Here is a 7,500-nt window from a genome sequence, read left to right as displayed (position 1 = left end):
GAATGAAGTAGTCCACCGCTTGAGAGGAGTTCAGAGAACACAGACCTGTGAACTTTGGTTCCGACCACAGTTGTTCCCAAAAGTTTGATTATTGCAGTTCCTGGAATTTCAATTATTAATAAATCGCGACGACGTGGGGCCCCCTAATCACGCGGGGCCCCCCCGCGGTGCGTGCCCTGCGAGCCCATCCACTACGCCACTGCTTATACTCCTGCCAATTCATGTGAGCTTTCCGGCAGACGATTTTAAAATGAGCAAAACCTAAAAAGAGGTTTGTAAAACCAAAAATAAGCTAGGAGAACAAAACATCGGATGACAATGACAAACCATTACCTGAGAAGGAGCATGGCTCCGAAACTTTGCAAGCAGTAGGAGCTCTCAGCAGAGACATCTCCAAACAGAAGACTAATTTAATAATAATAATATTAATTATTCCTTATATTTCTATAGCCTTTTTCAGGGCACTCAAATCGCTTTTACACAATGGGAGGGAATCCCCTTATCCACCACCAGTGTGCAGCATCCACCTGGATGATGTGACTGCAGCCATTTTTGCGCCAGAGCGCACACCACACACTAGCAGATAGGTGAAGAGGAGACAGAGTGATGATATGCCAATTATGATTTGGGGAGGGTTAGGAGGCCATGAGGCCATTTAAGATTCAGCCAATTCAAAGAAGAGTTTAGAAATTATATGAAAACAGAAGTAGACAAGCTGAAAACCGCCATAAACCAGGCATTTCTGAAGATATTCAGTCATATTTATAGCAATATGTAATGTAATAAGCGTACTTTTTTCAGATTATCATGATTAAACATGCACGTACGTCGTTGAATTGAGGATTTTATTGTTTATTTTATTCAGCAAGGATGTATTCAATTAATCACAAGTGAAAAACATGCAGTAAATGCTACAAAACTGCTCATTTATTGAACATTTCCACATGTTCGACTCGTAAACTCTTTACTTAGATTTGTATTTAGACTAATCTATCCAGAATTGTAGGATAATACATAATTTTTTTGTTTGTGAGAAATAGAAAAATCATTTTGACAAAACTTTTGAGATAAAATTGCAGTCAGAATTAGCCCTCGTGAATTATTAGCCTCTCTTTATACCCCCCCCCCAAATTACTGTTCAACACATTTCTAAACATAATAGATTTACTTACTCATTTCTAATTACAAATTTTTTTAAAATCTTTTTTATCTTTACGCTTCTATACAGCTTAAAGTGACATTTAAAGGCTTTTCTAGGTTTGTTAGGCAAGTTACGTCAATAGGGTATGTGCACAGCTATTGTTTCTTCCTCTACTGATAAACTTCCGGTGATTGGTTAATGTGACTATTTTCAATTTTATACGCTTCTTTTTACAGCATCAATGTAGTAATGTAATTAAAATACAATCAGTGGAATAGACTTCAGCCTTAATTTAAGTGTTCAAAAGGGTAAAACGAGATGAAAAGCCAATTACACACATCTACCCGTCAGGGTCAGCAGGCGCCATTGAAAATACGTTTCAGCAGAAACGCCATTGAAAATACTGGAGTAAATGTTCATATTTTAAATACATGGCTTTAAATATTTATATTACACTTCTATTGTATATCAATCAGGCAGTGGAGATCACTGCTTTTTAAAGAAAAGGAAGTAAACAATTTGGGAAATATTTAAAAAAAGAAAAAACAATATATATATATATATATATATATATATATATATATATATATATATATATATATATATATATATATATATATATATATGCCATGCAGAAATGCTAATTAATTGCTCTCATGGCCAAATAAACAAATAAATAAAAATTTATAAATAAATTGCACAAACAACAAATATATATATGCAAATGCACCAGAATTAGCCAAAAGGCTAGTTTTCATCTGTTTTCCCTAGACACAGGGATTTATTTTTATAAGTTATAGTTTATTATTTATAAGTTTACATTTTGCAGTGCTATGTTGCATCTATGTTTACATGTAGATGGCAATGTCACGTTTTTAAAGAAACACTACACGTCTATGCAATATATACATGATGTATAAGCCACAGCTTTCCCAAAATCCCATTTTTGCCATTTAAATGGAGACGTGATGGTGTAGTTTTTAGGCCCCCAAAACACAGTTCTTGTTTAAAAAAAACCCTAAACAAGAAAAAAATTAGTTTACATCCAAAAACGTTTTTCTTCACTACCTCTTGGAACCTAACCAGGTACCAGATACTTGTAATGTAATGTAATGTGTATTTATATAGCGCATTTATTGTGTATGGCCATACACCCAAAGTGCTTCACAAACATGAGGGGGGTCTCTCCACACCACCACCAGTGTCGTGACGCATAAAATACAGTTTCCAGATCCAAGCCGCAACTCATTTGAATTGAAAAAATATTAGTTTATGATCACTTTTTAGTCATATCTCACATTAAGTTGAACTTTATATGCAATCACGGTGTGACACGCTACACGGGATTCCCTATGACGCGAAACTACGTCATGAGGAATTCCCCATGAGAACCAAACATTTTAGTCTAACGATCTATCGTTCAGTAAAGTCAAACAAGTTTGGTATCAAAAGGAGAACAAAGTGAAACAACCTATAAAGAGAAGCGGACGAGCCCAAAATTATGTTACAGTCCCTAACTTAAATATGACTCGTGACCAAAAGACAACGTAACATAAATAAACGACGATCAAAGTGCTCCAGCTAAATTATTTATTAACATAACATAACCAGCAAAACAATCCAAATTGACAAGAGATGGGGAGCCCAACAACATAATAAAGAACAACCAAACAACCCTAAAGCAGGTTGGAGCTCCCCACTCCAAACAAATATCAAAAGGAAAGCACAAAGGAGAACACAACAATAAAGCCATCAACAACTGTGGTAGCGTGGAGGAATGAGGGGGCGGTAGAAGTCCGCTTCCGTTTGTTTTAAAGGCCTGACGCCACCAGATCAACCAATAGAAAACTGAAAAGGGCAAAAAACATGATCAATTGGAAGTAATTATTAAGGGCAGGAGTGAACGCCACACGCAACATGTACACAACAGTATCTGGGCTTGCTGCATTGCAAATATCAAAAAGTTAATCACTTTCTGGCCATTGGATAATAGGCATGGACATATATAAACATATCGATTGTGATTTTTGTGAGCACTTTGTAAATGTTTATCACTACCATTTGATGAGTCTCCCCATACAGTTTGATACAGCGATTGGACCCAGAAGCCGCTTCACATGACATCATACTTAACAAGCGGATGGTGTCTCCTTCACTATAGTGGGGCATTAGGACTCAGACTGGTGACTTCAGCGAGTAACCGGTCATGAGCTACTTGAGAAAAAAACACAATGGAAAAGCTCACAAAAGCGAGCTATACCAAACCAAACCTTGCTGTACCATGCAGTAGAAAAGCTCCTTAAGAGATTTCTTTAAAATCATTGCAAAAAATAACCAACCCCAGAGAGATCTGTCCTCAAAAGAGGATTCATCGGTCCAGAAAACAGAGTTCCACTCCTCCAGCTCCTGTGTTCTCATGCCCAGGCGGGACTGTCTGTGTAACAAAGGTTTCTTTGCAGTTCCTTAGTCAGGTCAGCTTCACACACTCCTCTGTGAAGCACTGATGCTCAAACATTTGAATAAGATGTTGCTGAGCTGGTATTTTTGAAGCTTAGGAACAGTACAGTCACGGTCGCAGATCTTCATTTATTAAATCCTGTTCTCTGATACCATCGTCAACCTCCTGACCTCACTGATCCTCACGAGGACATGCCACTTCAAAGTAAAAGACATTTTTATTAGCTCATTTCTAATAACTGATGTATTTTCTCTTTGCCATGATGACAGTACATAATATTTGACTAGATATTTTTCAAGCAACTAGTGTTCGACTTAAAGTGACATTTAAAGGCTTAACTAGGTTAATTAGGCAGGTTAGGGTGATTAGGCAAGTCAATGTGGAATGATAGTTGGTTCTGTAGACGATCTGAAAAACTATTGCCTAAGGGGCTAATAATATTGACCTCAAAATGGTTTTTAATAAAATTAAAAACTGCTTTTATTCTAGCCAAAATAAAAGAAATAAGACTTTCTCCAGAAGAAAAAATACTATAGGAAATACTGAAATGCTCTGTTAAACATCAGTTGGGAAAAATATGAAAAAGAACTATCCTTTTACCCGGATTATAACGGTTTTGGACTTATTTGACCCTGACTGGACACGTTTCCTAAATGGCGTATCAAACATTACTTGTCCAGATACAAAAATCTCTGTTGCAGTCATGCATTTACACTGAAAGTGACGCTGGACATCATTCAGGAGGGTTTAAAATACAGACCTTGAGGTTTTTATTAACGCAGAAGCACTAACCGAAAGTGTTCTGAAAATAAATATGATCTCCTGAATTGGGAGCATATTTCTAGTTGGATGAGTTACATTAACAATTGGTTTCACCTATCACTAAAAAAATACCAGCTTTATCAGCTTTACCTGCTTTATCTTGTCACTACAACAAAGTTAAAAGAATGGATTAAACTTCTGACAGAAAATGTCAGTAAGTGATTCTTTTGCAAAAGTCTCATGCCAACATATATGAAGAGTTACAGCAGTGCTTCTCAACCACATTCTTGAAGGACCAACAGCTCTGCACATTTTCCATGTCTCCTTAACCAAACCCTTCAGCTCATCAGCTCATTAGCAGAGACTGAAAGTCCTGCAATAGGTGTCACAGACAATGGAGACATCCAAAACATGCAGTGCTGATCAGGGCCGGAGTGGGACTCCTTTTCAGCCCTGGAGTTTCAAGCCTCAGACCGGCACACCTCAGTTCACGACTGACTATATTAAAATAAGGTCATTTCCAATTCAGTTTCTAATTACACTATCACGTCTTTTTTTGAGAAAACAGCTGCTTTAGAACTTCAAATGTTCGACAACCCAAACAGTATTATATGTCTCAACAGTAAAAATGAAAATAATAATTTACTCAGGCGAGGATCAAACCCGGGTCGGCGACGTTGTAATCTAACGTGCTAACCACTGGGCCACAACGGTTGTATAATGAGAAGTGACTTATAACATTATGAACCTGCAGGCTGGTAATATATGAAAAGAGCAGAGAGCTGTATTAAATTAATGAATAAGAAGACTGTGGTCAAGTAAATAAATAAATTAATTGAAAAAGTGTGACTGCTTAGAGCAACAGATTCTGGAGCTAGGGACACCGGCCCTCGCGGCCAAAAAACGAACCGGCCCACCGGGAATTCTCCCGGTCCTCCCGATTAGCCAATCCGGGCCTGGTGCTGATGGTTCTCCGGGAGCGTGGTTGAGAAACACTGACGTACAGTATATATACGGTACAGTGGTCACTCGCTATAACCAAAGTCCCTTTAAGACAAGTCATTTCACTTTGAAAGTCCTCTCGGGCATTCTGTTTAATTGCAGAAACAACTAATTCTAAAACTTGCTTGCCAATCTTACGATTAAATTTCATATGAGGAATCACCAATAATATAAACAACAACAATCAAGATCCTCCCCCAAAGAAAAGCCAGTCTATAACGATCGTTGATTGGCTCTTGTAGAAGGTGGGGCTTCATTCACCATACTGACCGTTACACTTTTCCCCATTCAAAACTATGTGAGTGACACATCTTGTGTATTCTACAGTCTACGCTATAACATGGTTCACCTTTCGCAGTCTCACAAATCTTTTTAGCGCTATGTGACATGCTTTTTTTACAGCGCATTCTGTTCTGCATCCTGATTGGCTGTAGACCATTGTCAATTAATATCCGTGTCTACTGTACTGAACATGTGTTCAGCTTGCCAAATTAATATAAATCTTTGATCGTAAGTGTGAGTTTCAACTAGGATGGAAAAAGTGTTGTAACTGTCCACAGCAAGACCGTCGTAAAGGGGGTCGCACACCGGAGGCACCGCCCCATGCATTTTAAAATTGTAAACAAAGGTTTATATCAGCGTACGCACACTGATGCAGCAAGTCGGCAGCTATTTGCAGTGCCCAGCTACAACTCAGAACATGGTTCATATTTCTGCCATACCACAGAGCGCCATCTAAATATTTTCATTTTAAAAAACATACCAATGTGTGCGTCTGGATTGTGTTACTTCCAACTGTCATGTGCACGGCACATCCGGTGAGCGACGCCATAAAGGACGGAGTCTGCTAGTTTTGTGGATCAGTGACTGCAGGAAAAGGGACATTAAGCTGGATGCCAACATTATCTGCTTTATGAATCTTTTGCTGACATCGATGAATGTTTGCGCCTGACAGCAGGTTTTGATCTTTGGTTTTATTCTATAACACTGGACTTATTTTTCTACGAAGGTTTGAAATTTGAGATTGTTTAAACAAGAGAGAAAAGTGTGAAAATGTCTATGCCTGCCTGCGAAAAGTGTATGAAGAGTGTAGTGAGGGGTTTTATAGCTTTAAGACATCTATAATAATAGTAAAAAATAAAGCTGACTAGTTCGCGTATTTCACCTATTGCAGGTTACTTTTTAGAATGTAACTCCCGCAAATAACGAGGGACCGACCACTGTATATATACATATACTAAAACTTATGCTTATAAATGTCAAGTTTTTAAATATATTTTGATGAGTCTTATTTATCATACATACATAAATATATATATATATATATATATATATATATATATATATATATATATATATATATATATATATATATATATTATTTATTTATTCATCATACATATATATATATGTATGTATGTATGTATGTATGTATATATACACACACACACACACACATATATATATATATATATATATATATATATATAAATAAAATTAAACCTCTGATGTTTATCCTAGAAAAATCATCTAAACAACAAAATGAAGGAACTATTATCACTGTTGAAAGCAAATTTTTTGCTTAAAATTGTTGAGGATATTTAAGAGGATATTTGAGGATGTTTTGCAACATAAAAATGCATCTACAATCACTGCTGATCAGTTCATCCTTGCTGAAGAAAGTATTCATAGTTTTTTTACAATGCCGTTAAAGGCACAAAATGCCATTTCTGTCACTAGCAGTGTTATATAAAATATAAAAAAAATATATAACAGCGTTATAGTGTTTTGGGATACTCTGTTAAAAAATTATACACATTTAGTGCATGTATTGTAATGTTAACTGACTGTCCTGATGTTCTTCCAGTGTACATGCCTTTTTGAATATAAGACTTTCTCTGTTTTTTTTAAACCTGAGTGTGGCAATAATCTCCTGTAGTAATCCACATTATGGCACGAAAGCTGTTGATAGAGCTTAACTTGTATTGAGCTCAGACCGCTCCTTTAAAATCCAGCTTTTAGAGAGAGCGAGCGAGAGAGATTACAGTCCAAGATGTCCTGACGCCTTTCTCCTTGAGATATTTCACCACACAGGATTTTCATCCTCTCTCCTGGTTGAAACTTCATCAAAATTCAT

General features: G+C 36.8%; 1 protein-coding gene across 10 annotated transcripts in view; it reads right to left on the bottom strand.

Annotated features, from left to right (window-relative positions):
• The window catches only part of npnta (nephronectin a), a 122,123-nt gene that overhangs the window by 65,947 nt on the left and 48,676 nt on the right, over nucleotides 1–7,500 (bottom strand). The window lies entirely within an intron of this gene.

The sequence above is a fragment of the Danio rerio genome, chromosome 1 (assembly GCF_052040795.2).
Source record: "Danio rerio strain M-AB ecotype USA chromosome 1, GRCz13ab, whole genome shotgun sequence".
NCBI lineage: Eukaryota > Metazoa > Chordata > Actinopteri > Cypriniformes > Danionidae > Danio > Danio rerio.
The sequence above is the reverse complement of the archived record's forward strand: the minus strand, read 5'-3'. Positions and strand labels throughout refer to the sequence as shown.